Source organism: Bufo bufo, chromosome 6 (assembly GCF_905171765.1).
Source record: "Bufo bufo chromosome 6, aBufBuf1.1, whole genome shotgun sequence".
Lineage (NCBI taxonomy): Eukaryota > Metazoa > Chordata > Amphibia > Anura > Bufonidae > Bufo > Bufo bufo.
The window spans coordinates 344,770,270-344,785,085 of record NC_053394.1 but is presented as its reverse complement, the minus strand read 5'-3'; the positions used below and the strand labels follow the sequence as shown (position 1 = coordinate 344,785,085).

The 14,816-nt window shown below is 44.8% G+C and overlaps 1 protein-coding gene across 3 annotated transcripts in view; it reads right to left on the bottom strand.

Moving 5' to 3' along the window:
* LOC121005271 (BPI fold-containing family B member 4-like) overlaps positions 1-13,724 on the bottom strand; it is a 126,739-nt gene extending 113,015 nt beyond the window's left edge. For 2 of the 3 annotated variants that reach the window (XM_040437903.1, XM_040437905.1), the window contains exon 1: positions 13,624-13,724. The gene's annotated coding sequence lies outside the window, so the exon portion shown is untranslated. Of the gene's footprint in view, positions 1-7,752; positions 7,900-13,623 lie in introns of all 3 variants that reach the window. The other variant, XM_040437904.1, reaches the window with a different exon arrangement.
* Between the last annotated feature and the right edge of the window lie 1,092 nt (positions 13,725-14,816).

Here is a 14,816-nt window from a genome sequence, read left to right as displayed (position 1 = left end):
ACTAATGGGGGCATTATTCTTACTGGGGGCACTAATGTGGCCATTACTAATTCTGGGACTTACCCCGGGCGCTCCACTATAACGTCAGAGCGCCCCACGCGCATGTATCACATGATCGCATGGCATCTTTACTGTTGGCGTTCAGCTCGGACCTTCACCTGACTGCAGACCCAGGTATGTGGACCTTTAATAAAACTAGTTGAGTACCCCTGTTATATAGTAATGGGTAGGCAACATTTCAATTGGTTGCTAGGGATGTTGCTAAGCTGTGACAAATCCTTCTCATTGGCTCACAAGCTATAAGAAGGGAGAGATAATCACCTGATGTGTACGGTGTTCAAAAAATTAAAATAAAATGAATATTTGTTATTACGAATATATAGCACTATATTCTAAATATAAGTACCGATATTCACGATACAAATTTGCTTTTCGAATATTTGCGCTCAATACTACTAGTAACTATAGCCTTTAATATTATTACACTCCAGAAATACACCCAGGCCCCTCTTGAATTCCTTCATTGTACTCACCATCACCACCTCCTCAGGCAGAGAGTTCCATAGTCTCACTGCTCTTACCGTAAAGAATCCTCTTCTATGTTTATGTAGAAATGTTCTTTCCTCTAGATGTAGAGGATGTCCCCACGTCATAGTCTTGGGAATAAACAGATGATGGGAGAGATCTCTGTACTGACCCCTGATATCTTTATCCATAATTATTAGATCTCCCCTCAGTCGTCTTTTTTCCAAACTGAATAAGCCTGATTTTGATAATCTTTCAGGGTACTGTAGTTGCCCCATTCCAGTTATTACTTTAGTTGCCCTCCTCTGAACCCTCTTAAGCGCTGCTATGTCTGCCTTGTTCACAGGAGCCTAGAACAGTACACAGTACTCCATGTGTGGTCTGATTAGTGATTTGTAAAGTGTCAGTACTAGAGATGTCGCGAACATAAAATTTTCAGTTTGCGAACAGCGAACGTGAATTTTCGCAAATGTTCGAACGGCGAACCGGGCGAACCGCCATAGACTTCAATAGGCAGGCGAATTTTAAAACCCACAGGGACTCTTTCTGGCCACATTAGTGATGGAAAAGTTGTTTCAAAAGGGGACTAACACCTGGACTGTGGCATGCCGGAGGGGGATCCATGGCAAAATTCCCATGGAAAATTACGTAGTTGACGCAGAGTCGGGTTTTAATCCATAAAGGGCATAAATCACCTAACATTCCTAAATTGTTTAGAATAACGTGCTTTAAAACATCCGGTGTGTGTATACGATCAGGTATGATGTTGTATCAATCAGGTAGTGTAAGGGTTACGCCCGCTTCACAGTGACAGACCAAACTCTGACAGACCAAACTCCCCATTTAACGCACCGCAAACAACCGCAAACAGTCCATTTGCACAACCGCAAACTCCCCATTTGCACAAGGTTGGATACCAAGCTAGCCATGTCCCGTTCCTTGTCCTCACTGATGTCATTGAAGGTCTCTTCCTCCACCCAGCCACGTACTACACCAAGGGTCCCCGAAAGGTGACAACAAGCCACCTAGGACGCCTGCTGTGGTTGGTCTTCCAACTCCTCAAAGCCACCTTCCTCCTTTGACTCCTCTTCTTCAGACTCCTCTCTCTGCGTTGCCGCAGGTCCAGCTATCGACGACGACAAGGCTGCTTCTGGTGGTGATGGTGACCACAACTCTTCCTCTTCATACTCATCTACGGCCTGATACAGCACTCTTTTCGCAGGGCACGCTCCAGAAAAAACGCATATGGGATGAGGTCGATGATGTTGCCTTGGGTTTGACTGACCAGGTTTGTCACCTCCGCAAAAGGACGCATGAGCCTACAGCCATTGTGCATGAGCGTTCAGCAACGCGCCCAAAAAATACCCAGCTCCGCAGAGGCTCTCCTCTTTTTTTTTTTATTAAAAAAAATCTGTTCTTACCAGTTTAATCTCTGTTTTGTCGCCTATCAGGGATCGGTGTATGGAATAGATTTTAGGAACCGGGAGATGGAAAAAGATGGTTGGTCGGTCCTCTTACTTCCAATTTGGGGTACTGCGAGTGTGCCGTGCAATGTACTGTGCCACCCTATATGAGTGGTGTGTTAAGTAGTACTATTCCTATCAGTTTAATCCCTGTTACGTCCCCTATCAGGGGCCGGTGTATGGAATAGATTTTAGGAACCGGGAGATGGAAAAAGATGGTTATTTGGTCCTCTTACTTTCAATTTGGGGCACTGCGCGTGCGCCATGCAATGTACTGTGCCACCCGATATGAGTGGTGGGCAGTGGGCACAGTACAGTCTGTGGGCCTGACACTCACTGGAAGGCAACTGCAATTATATTACAGATAAAAAATTAAATGACTTTTTTTATCTGCAAGGTACTGTGCCACCCGATATGAGTGGTGGGCACTGGCAGTGGGCACAGTACAATCAGTGGGCCTGACACACACTGGCAGGCAACTGCAATTATATTAAAGGGTAAAAATTAAATGAATTTTTTATCTGCAAGGTACTGTGCCACCCGATATGAGTGGTGGGCACTGGCAGTGGGCACAGTACAGTCAGTGGGCCTGACACACACTGGCAGGCAACTGCAATTATATTAAAGGGTAAAAATTAAAAGACTTTTTTATCTTCAAGGTAAAAAGACATTTAATTTTTTCTCTTTAATATAATTGCAGTTGCCTGCCAGTGTGTGTCAGGCCCACAGACTGTACTGTGCCCACTGCCCACCACTCATATCGGGTGGCACAGTACAGTCTGTGGGCCTGACACACACTGGCAGGCAACTGCAATTATATTAAAGAGAAAAAAAATTATGTCTTTTTTATCTGCAAGGTACTGTGCCACCCGATATGAGTGGTGGGCACTGGCAGTGGGCACAGTACAGTCAGTGGGCCTGACACACACTGGCAGGCAACTGCAATTATATTAAAGGGTAAAAATTAAAAGACTTTTTTATCTGCAAGGTACTGTGCCACCCAATATGAGTGGTGGGCAGTGGGCACAGTACAGTCTGTGGGCCTAACACTCACTGGCAGGCAACTGCAATTATATTACAGAGAAAAAATTTAATGACTTTTTTATCTGCAAGGTACTGTGCCACCCAATATGAGTGGTGGCCAGTGGGCACAGTACAGTCTGTGGGCCTGACCCACGCTGGCAGGCAACTGCAATTATATTACAGAGAAAAAATTAAATGTCTTTTTTATCTGCAAGGTACTGTGCCACCCGATATGAGTGGTGGGCACTGGCAGTGGGCACAGTACAGTCAGTGGGCCTGACACACACTGGCAGGCAACTGCAATTATATTAAAGGGTAAAAATTAAATAACTTTTTAATCTGCAAGTTACTGTGCCACCCGATATGAGTGGTGGGCACTGGCAGTGGGCACAGTACAGTCAGTGGCCCTGACACACACTGGCAGGCAACTGCAATTATATTACAGAGAAAAAATTGAATGACTTTTTTATCTGCAAGGTACTGTGCCACCCGATATGAGTGGTGGGCAGTGGGCACAGTACAGTCTGTGGGCCTGACACTCACTGGCAGGCAACTGCAATTATATTACTGAAAAAAAGTTAAATGACTTTTTTATCTGTAAGGTACTGTGCCACCCGATATGGGTGGTGGGCACTGGCAGTGGGCACAGTACAGTCAGTGGGCCTGACACACACTGGCAGGCAACTGCAATCATATTAAAGGGTAAAAATGAAATGACTTTTTATTCTGCAAGGTACTGTGCCCTCGATATGAGTGGTGGGCACTGGCAGTGGGCACAGTACAGTCAGTGGGCCTGACACACACTGGCAGGCAACTGCAATTATATTACAGAGAAAAAATGTAATTACTTTTTTATCTGCAAGGTACTGTGCCACCCGATATGAGTGGTGGGCAGTGGGCACAGTACAGTCAGTGGGCCTGACACTCACTGGCAGGCAACTGCAATTATGTTACAGAAAAAAAGTTAAATTACTTTTTTATCTGCAAGGTACTGTGCCACTCGATATGAGTGGTGGGCACTGGCAGTGGGCACAGTACAGTCTGTGGGCCTGACACACACTGGCAGGCAACTGCAATTATATTAAAGGGTAAAAATTAAATCACTTTTTAATCTGCAAGGTACTGTGCCACCCGATATGAGTGGTGGGCACTGGCAGTGGGCACAGTACAGTCAGTGGGCCTGACACACACTGTAACAAAACAATAACAAACACAGGTGCACTCTGCAGTAATACTAAATCCTCAAACTGATTTTAAAATTGAGAGATTAGTCAACATGTCCTACGGTGTAGAACATGTCTAAGCCCGGACACCGCGACAAGGTTTCTCAAGTAGCCCGGGACCCTACACTCTCCTACCTGAGCCGTATGGGCGATACCAGGAGCCAGTGGGCAAATTACAGGAGCATAAGGCCGACTCACAAACAACTCACCAGTTACCTCCAGCATGTGGCCATGCTTGCAATGGGAGGAGGGAGGAGTCTGTGAGTCCCACTCAAGACTTGCTGATATGTCCCAGGCCTCACAGGTGCACCTAAATGTGACCTGTAGATGGAAAACAGGCACATTTAAATAGGAGTTTATACACCTCCAGGAATCTATATATACAAACTAAGAAGACAGGTTGGCATTAGCAGGAGGTGCTTTTAAAATCAGTTTGAGGATTTAGTATTACTGCAGAGTGCACCTGTGTTTGTTATTGTTTTGTTATATTGTTATATAAATTATTACATCCGCACTTGTTATCTTGTGTAGGATGTCTATTGTGGTACTTGTGGTTCGCCGCGGGCATCCTCCATTGTATGCATTTTGCTGGGGATTGCCATTAGCAACGGGCCACAAGTGCAGGATTTGCTCCCCTATATATATGCACAACTGCATGTGGGTTTGAAGCACCTCCTGCTAATGCCAACCTGTCTTCTTAGTTTGTATATATAGATTCCTGGAGGTGTATAAACTCCTATTTAAATGTGCCTGTTTTCCATCTACAGGTCACATTTAGGTGCACCTGTGAGGCCTGGGACATATCAGCAAGTCTTGAGTGGGACTCACAGACTCCTCCCTCCTCCCATTGCAAGCATGGCCACATGCTGGAGGTAACTGGTGAGTTGTTTGTGAGTCGGCCTTATGCTCCTGTAATTTGCCCACTGGCTCCTGGTATCGCCCATACGGCTCAGGTAGGAGAGTGTAGGGTCCCGGGCTACTTGAGAAACCTTGTCGCGGTGTCCGGGCTTAGACATGTTCTACACCGTAGGACATGTTGACTAATCTCTCAATTTTAAAATCAGTTTGAGGATTTAGTATTACTGCAGAGTGCACCTGTGTTTGTTATTGTTTTGTTATATAGTTATATTAATTATTACATCCGCACTTGTTATCTTGTGTAGGATGTCTATTGTGGTACTTGTGGTTCGCCGCGGGCATCCTCCATTGTATGCATTTTGCTGGGGATTGCCATTAGCAACGGGCCACAAGTGCAGGATTTGCTCCCCTATATATATGCACAACTGCATGTGGGTTTGAAGCACCTCCTGCTAATGCCAACCTGTCTCCTGACACACACTGGCAGGCAACTGCAATTATATTACAAAGAAAAAATTAATTGACTTTTTTATCTGCAAGGTTGTAACGGGGTGCTGAAGGCACACTCGGTCTCCCATCAGCCGCAGACCTGCTGCTTAGCTTCGGGAGCAAGGATCTGTGTTTGACCTTGTTCCCAGGGCTGCTTTGCTAGCTGGGAGGCTCCCTGGTCCTAGGTCTGCCTTGAGCGCCGAGCTGATCACTCTGTGCTCGACTGGTCGGTCTGTCGGTCATGTGACGCTGGCCACGTCACATGACCCTCACTCCCCACTATAAATACAGGCAGCCTGCTTGCCACAGGTTGCCTGTTAATTTAGGTTCCTGGCAGTTGTTGGATACCTGTATACTTACCTGATCCTGTTCCCTGACAATCCTTTGCCTGCTCCTCCTGTACTGCGCATCCTTCCTGGTATATTGACCTCGGCTTCCACCTGACTATTCTTTGCGGACTCCTTCGGTACTTCTCTACTCTCCTGGTATTTATGACCCCAGCTTCTCCTGACCTTTCTTTGCTTATCCCTCTGTATTGCGTTGTCCTCTTGGTTTTGACCCGGTCCGTTCACTATCCGTTATTTGTCTTGTTTGTCCTTCCCGCACGTATACTAAGTTAGGGACTGCCGTCCAGTTGTCCCCTGTCATCAGGACTCGTGAGGCAAGTAGGCAGGGCCAGGGGTGAGGGTGGAGCGCAGTGGTCACTATCCTCCCCCCTGCGTGTGTGTGTATGTGACCGTTACAAAGGTACTGTGCCACCCGATATGAGTAGTGTGCACACAGTACATTCTGTGGGCCTGTGGCCTCTCACACACGGGCAGGCAACTGCAATATATATATATATATATATATATATATATAAAAATTAAAAAAAGCAGACTGATGTACCATCCCTAAAAAGGGCTTTTTGGGGTGCTGTCAGGACACTGTCCTTACAGCAAATGAGTCTTTGAGGACTGGAGTGGACACAGAACACTGGCCTAGCTAACGATTTCCCTATTAATTCAGCAGCAGCAGCACTCTCCCTGCTCAAACTAACACTGCAGCTTCAGAATGAATCTAAGATGGATGCTGTCCTTGCTTTTTGATAGGAGGTGGGAGGGTCTGGGAGGGAGGGTATGCTGATTGGCTGGAATGTGTCTGCTGACTGTGAGGTACAGGGTCAAAGTTTGCTCAATGATGATGTATAGGGGGCGGACCAAACATCGCATATGTTCGCCCGCCGCGGCGAACACAAACAAGCGATGTTCGCCGGAACTGTTTGCCGACGAATAGTTCGGGACATCTCTAGTCAGGACTAGGTTCTCATCACAGGCAAATATATGCCACTATTGATGCACTCGGTAATTTTATTGACTTTGGCAGCAGCTGTCTGACACTGGTTTCTACAGTTTAGTTTGCTGGTCCTTTTCCATGTCAGTGTTACCCAGTGTTACCATTTAGTATGTACTGGTGACTTGCATTATTCCTTCCTATGTGCATAACTTTACATTTGTCAGTGTTAAACCTCATCTGCCACTTCTCTGCCCAAGCCTCCAATCTATCCAGATCCATCTCCAGCTGTATACTGTCCTCTTCCATGTTAATTACTTTACACAGTTTAGTGTCATCTGCAAACATTTATATTTTAATGTGCAAGCCTTCTACAAGATCATTAATAAATATATTTAAGAGAATAGGGCCCAATACTGCCCCCTGTGGTACTCCACTGGTGACAGTGACCCAATCTGAGTGTGTACCATTAATAACCCCCCTCTGTTTTCTATCACTGAGCCAGTTACTTACCCACATACAGACGTTTTCTCCAGTCCAAGCATTTGCATTTTATGTACTAACCTTTTATGCGGCACAGTATGCAATGCATTGGAGAAGTCAAGATATATGACATTGCTGCCCAGCTACTGATGTGTTATGAATCGGAAAATAGTGCCCTTTTAGGGAGGTTAGTAGGGAGCTCCCTTTCGCATCAAAGGGCCAGGGTGGGGGGGAGGGGCGGAGGGTTGGGGGAATAGGGATAAGGGGAAAAAAAGAGGTTATTAAATATACGGAGTGTTCACTCAATTTCTTGTTCACTGTAATTTGTTTTGGTATACTAATAAAGATAATTAATAAAAAAAATAAAAAAGATATATGACATCCATTCACTCACCCCGGTCAAGTCTGGAACTTACCTCCTCGTAGAAACTGATTAAGATAGTTTGGCATCCGCCTTGTACCATTCTAACGGGAAACCATCTGGACCAGGAGACTTCCCCACCATCATGCTTTCTATCGCTGCCCTAACCTCCCCCACCTCAATGGGAGCGTCCAGAAAAGATCTTTCCGAGCGGGAAAGAGGCGTAAGCTGGACGTTCTTCAAAAACCCCTGGATATCACTAGCTGTATAAGGTGTTTTAAAGGTATATAGGTCAGAGTAGTAACAGGCAAATTGAGTACAAATATCCCCCAGCTGGGAAAACTGAACACCCTCTGCACTAGTAATAAGGGAGACCACTGTCTGAGGATTTTCTGTTTTTGGCTTAGACAGATCTTTTCTGGACGCTCCCATTTTGGTGGGGGAGGTTAGGGCAGCGATAGAAAGCATGATGGTGGGGAAGTCTCCTGGTCCGGATGGTTTCCCGTTAGAATGGTACAAGGTGGATGTGGACAGGCAAAGCATGCGGTTGTTGAAACTCTTCAACTATGCTTTTCAGTGTAACAGATTGTCCCCGTCATTCATGGAGGCGACTATTGTGGTAATCCACAAACCTGGGAAACCTCCGGACCAGTGCAGCTCCTATAGACCAATTTCCCTTTTGAATGTGGATGCGAAAATCCTAGCTAAACTTCTCGCTAGACGACTCAGGGATATAATCTTGTCTGTGATTGATCTCGATCAATCTGGTTTCATGCCGGGTAAGACCACTGATATTAATCTTAGAAGATTGTTTACCAACCTACAGGTCTCACATGATAATGCGGGATCCCGAGCGATCGCTTCCCTCGATAATGAAAAGGCATTTGATTTAGTTGAATGGAATTTTATGTGGGAGACGTTGCGCTGTCTGGGCTTCCCCCAGTCCTTCATAAGGTGGGTACAATTATTGTACCAGGCCCCTATGGCAAGGGTTAGGGTTAATGGGTACCTGTCGCGCCCCTTTGGTCTACATAGAGGTACTAGGAAGGGGTGACCCCTATCACCTATGTTATTTGCTCTAGTTATGGAACCCCTTACTCAATTAGTTAATGGATTGGGACTGATTGAGGCATGGTCTATAGCGGGGTATACAGGAAAAGATTTCGCTTTACGCTGATGACCTACTGGTGTATCTAGCTGATGCAGGTCCCTCCTTGGAAGCACTTTTGGATACTATAGATGGCTTTGGGAAATTCTCGGGCCTTAGGGTTAATTGGAATAAATCTAGTCTCTGCTTAATAGATGAGATGGATCCCGCAGATATAACGCCCCTCTCATGTTTAAAGGTAGTTGATTGTTTTGTCTATTTGGGGATTAAAGGGATTCTGTCACCAGGATTACCGATATGTAGATATTTATATGTGCCCATTAGTCTTCATGCAGTGTTTACAATGATCCTTCTGTTTATGCTCTGTGTGCCTTTATATTCTTATAAAAAGCGATCTTATTCATATGTAAATCACCTCTGTCAGGAGCCCAAGGGGTTGTCCCACGATCTCCTGGAGCCCAGCACCGCCCATGGATCCGGAGCCCAGCACCGCCTACTACTTAATTTATTCACTGCACTATCCTGACGTCATGTTATCTCTGCTCCGTAGTCTCGCTGGTCAGGGGGGCGGCGCATGCGCACTGGACAAGTGTAAGCCGGTGCCAGTAGTCCGCACGGGTGCAGACTACAGTGTCCCATTGTGCCTGCGCGAGACTACGGAGCAGAGATTACATGACGTCAGGATAGTGCAGTGAATAAATTAAGTAGTAGGCGGTGCTGGGCTCCGGATCTATGGGCGCGGCTGGGCTCCAGGAGATCGTGGGACAACCTCTTGGGCTCCTGACAGAGGTGATTGACATATGAATAAGATCAATTTTTATAAGAATATAAGGCACACAGAGCATAAACAGAGGGATTATTGTAAACACTGCATGAAGACTAATGGGTCCATATAAATATCTACATATCGTTAATCCTGGTGACAGAATCCCTTTAAGGTACACAGGGATCCCAGACAGTTCTATCGGCTCAATGTAGTCCCCACTATGGAGTATTTTGCTCGTAAACTGGAGACTTGGAAAAATTTGCCACTGACATTAATAGGTAGAACAAATATGATAAAAATGGCCTTGTTGCCGAAACTTCTATATCTTTACAGAGCAGCTCCCATAAAGATCCCCCATATCCACTTTGTTTCTCTAGATAAGATTTTCTCCCCCTTTTTGTGGAAGCATCAGTCCCCTCGCATTGCTAGGAAGTCTTTGAAAGCCTTATATAATCCTGGGGGGTTGAGACTACCAGGCATGTATGTGTACTACATCGCTGCACAATTAGTGTATGCCTCCTGGTGGATCAGGGCAGATGCCAATAACCCTGCAGTGGTATTAGAGGCGGCTCCTGTGGGCTCTTATGAGGCCGTAGCCAACTTGGTATATCGGGGGGAGAGTGACTCCAGTCCTGCATTACACTGAAGCAATGGCTACAGTGGTGATGGCTTGGAAGCAGTTTGTGGTGACACACATTGAGAGTGAGGGATGTGATACTTGGTCCCCGTACATACCACTGTGGAGCAACAAGCAGTTGCAAGAACTACTTTACTTATCTGATTATGAATTTTGGCCTCAAAGGGGTGTGAAGTACCTTACTCAATTGTATGTGGATGGGGTCTTCTGTTCATTTGAGAGCCTTCGCAGGGAATACAAATTGCCTCATACATGTTTCTATCGGTACCTCAAGCTGAGGCACGCCTGTGAGGCCCAATTTAAATCCTTATCCTTGTGTTTGAAATGTGGCCCCATTGAATCTGTGGCTCGGTTGAAACAACCATATAAACCTATTTCATAATGTTGAAATTATGAAAATGCAGGATTCGCCGCTCTGTCGCTCCTTCGAGCGTTGGAGGGTTGATATCCCAGATCTGGAGGCGTCTCACCTGGAGGAACTGAGCTCTGTCTGGAAGAGCACGGTAATAAGTGCTCGTGACCAGCTCATTCAACGTAAGTGGGAACACAGGGTTTATCTCACTCCAGTCCGTCTGCATCATATGCGTAAGCTCCCAGACCCTTCTTGTACCCGGTGTGGAGAGCCGAAAGGATCCTTATATCATATGGTCTGGTCTTGTCCTGCTGTGCGGCGGTACTGGAGTGAGATTTGTGAGTTTATCTCCTCAAAGTTGGGGCTCCCGGGGATACTCTCTCCTATAGTCTGTCTGTTGGGATTGGTGTCGGAACTAGTTCCTACCAAATATGGAAGGAAGTTGCTCAGTTTGCTTATGTTCTATGGGAGGAAAACAATCCTTTTGAATTGGAAACCACCAAAGACCCCTACCCTTGGTTCTTGGATCCAACTGATAAACTCTGACCTGCAGATGTACAAACTCACTTTTGCAGCGAGGGGGACTCCTGATAGGTTTGATCAGATTTGGGGACTTTGGTTATGTGCGCAGGGTACTATCTGATGTTATGTACAAGATTCTAGGTCTCCAGGTTGTATGAATGTGTGTGTGGATGGTTGTCTGGTCCTGTGCTCGTAAATATGCCATGATGTATTACGGGACTGCTCATTTGTTTAGCATCACAATGTCATCGATTTACTTTGATGTATTTCCCGGTCAGGGATCTTTGTATGAGTACTGGATTTTGGATATTTGTTGTCCAGCTGTCTTTGTTTTTGTATCCCTTTGGGAATTAAGAAGTTCTTAAAATTTTTAAAATGTTTTCTATAAAAGATAGTTTGGCATGACAGATCCCTCATGAAGCCATGCTGATATGGCGTTATTCTCTTATTTCCATTGAGGTACTCCAAGATCGCATCTCTTAGAAAACCTTCAAACAGTTTACCCACGACAAAAGTTAGATAGACTTACTGGCCTATAGTTTCTGCGCTTTGTTTTTTACCCCGTTTTGAATATTGGCGCCACATTTGCTAAGCGCCAATCCTGTGGAACAGTCCCTGTCATTATAGAGTCCTTAAATATCAGCAATAAGGGTCTGTCTATGACATTACTTAATTCTCTTAGGATACGGGGGTGTTTGCCGAGTGGACCCAGTAGTTTCCTCAGTAGTAGATTTTCTGTACACACTGTTATATTAGGTGGCTTATAACAAACCCCTATCAGTATTTTGTTTATTGTTTTTGCCTCCATTTATTTCCCTCACTTTACCTCCACATGTTCATTTCCCTCACTTATATCCTGGGCTTTTGACATAGCTATCATCCACCCATGTCTCAGTTTTTCCCACTACCATACGTCATAGTCCTACTCAGACCTTACTAACTCCAGTTCACCAGTTTTATTGCTCAGGCATGATTGAATTACCTTATGCTATGTTCATCACGTTAAAGGAAGTCTGTCTCCAGGAAATTTGTAGTTAAACTAGACAGAAAGCCTTTTAGGACTAGCTCAGCATTGCTTTATTCTGGAGAGAAAGTATTTTTAATTCATATAAAAAATGTGCAGTTTAGCGCACCAAAGGCAGGTCCAAGTCACTCTGTGCGTCCTTGTTCCTTCTGTTTCCTCTGTCAGTCCCTACCTTGGAGTGGCTTGGACCTGCCCTCGGTGCACTTAGATGCTCAATTGCATGTCAATTAAAAAAAAAATATCTCCAGAATGAAGCAATGGATCACTACGTGAAAGTTACATTCAGGTGAGCTAGTCTTACAAGACAGTGTGACTGGTATAAAAGTGAATTCCCTAGTGAAAGACTACCTTTAAAGTGGTAGTCCTACATTCTAAAATATACCTCAATGTCCCCAATATGAAATAAAATTAAAGTTCTTATATAACCATGTAGTCTAAGTAAATCTATAATTTACTCTCACCCCTCTCCCAAAGCACCATGCTCTTGTTTTCACCTGGTAAGTGCTCCAATAGTTTACACTAAGTTGGCGCCAGTCTCACTACATAGGCAAGTACTGTATGCATACAACCCAGCAGAGTGCATGCCTACTAAACTGCGAATTATAAAATGTGGAGCAGAATAAAACAATACATACGTAAAAGGAGGATGATCCAAGACCAACTGCAAAGAACTACTGGGAAGTGTAGTTCCCCAGTCTGAAAAAGAGCTCACATATGGTGCAATACAAAATTGGCCATTATACTCTCTTAAAGGAGTTGCTAAGCTTTCTTTCTTAAAAAAAAAAAATATATATATACACTCCAGCTATACTCACCTGCTACCCACCTCAGCTACCTGCCTCTCAGCTCCAAGTCCCTGCGTCCTTGGTTCTCTTCACTTTTACTTTGGTCCCCATTTGTTAACTTCTACATGGACAGGGTCACATGCACAACTGCATCCAATCACTGGCCCCACTGGTGATGTGACCCCAAACAGCATGTGACCCAGTAGTCATCGGGTGCTTGGGGATATGTCACCGTGGGGACACTCATTGTTTGCAGCAGTGCATGTAACCCTGTCACTGCAGAAGTTGACAGACGGGAAAGGGAAAATCAGTGCAGAGAGCGAGGGACCCTGGGAGCCAGAACAGATGGATAGGGAGCAGGTTAATATGGATTTTTGGATAGGTACAGCTGGTTGGGGGTGGAACTTAAAAAAAAGACTGGATAGAGAACATAGCAAAAAAAAAAACAGCAAGTTGATGTGGGAATGTTACACTACGTTTTCTGTATGTAGTAAGGTACAGGACTTGTGAAATTTTAGATTCTGAAATAACCCCTTCAATGTATTTCTATCCCCCTCCTCAGAAAAAATGAACTTTTCATTCTATACATCTCGATCACACTAAACAGCTGAATAAAACAGCAAGAAAATCTGTATATTATTTAATATACCCTTTACATACATTTAGATAAAATCAGAGGGTGAAATCTCAACCGGCTCAGTCAAATGTAACCACTGCTTTCATACAGCTTACCTTTATTAAATCATGCAGGAAATTCACAAGTCTTTGTGTTCATCTTCTAGTCCAAATAGCAGTGAACTGATAGAGAGCCTTATATCCTGAACCCAATTCTGTTGTATAATCCTTCTTAGTGAGAACAATATAAAATCCACCTGGGCCACTTGTGGTTTCCAAAACAAATAACTTCTGGAAAATCAGAGTCAATTTCAACATAACAGATTGGGTGTTTTTCTGAACTGTAGCCAATTATGTCATCCATATACAAGGGCATCAGCATACTGCCATGCTCTTTATTACCACTTTAGACTGACTGTCTATTTGTTATATCTTTAAAATTAGAGATGAGTGAGTTTCCCAAAATTCATTTTGAGTCCAATTCGGAAGAATAGACAGTCAGATTCAAATTGGTTTGAATAAATTCAAACCAAATCAAATGTGCCTCAGTTGGCCTAAAAAGTCATATCTGGCACTCTGAGGTCTCCTAGAACTGTAACCATCCACCTTGAAACTCTTTAATGCCAAGACAGCATACATGGCTATTATCATGCCTGTAGGTAGGGACAGACAGTGAGCTCTGACCTAGAACCCAGCCCATTTTCCCTACTTACTTGCAGTACAAGCCCCAGGTAGCAAGACCTCAACTGGTTGACAGTCCCTGCACTGCTTATGTGCAGAGACAGACAAACACCAAGAGACAAAACAACACTAAAACAGGGTCGTACTTAAATAGGTCAGAACCAGACAGGCTATGCAGTACTAAACGAAAGACAGAGAGTGGTCAGAAGAAAAGCTGAGATCAGAACCAGACGAACAACACAGTACCAAACGAGAGACAGAGAGTGGTAAGAAGAAAAGCTGGGGTCAGAGGAACAAGCAATCCAATAAGCAAAAGAACAAGGAACCAGGATCACAGCTAGTGAGTCAGAGACTATAACTGGCACTGGTGTATGACCAGGAAGGGGTTGGAGCACCAAGTTCCAGTTTCAAACCTGATAGGTCATGACTAGCCGCTCCAATAGTCAGAAACACCAGCACATAGGAATAGAGCAGCTGAGCAATCAGCCCACTGCTAGTCTCCTCCAGCACACGCCTGCTGTTGGGAGAAACACAGCACTGCATCCTGTTGCTAAGGATGTTGTCGCGTCACATGGGGGGCGTGGCTTAGCAGCGCATCTCTCACTGTGCGGCCAGGCCGAATCCGGGTA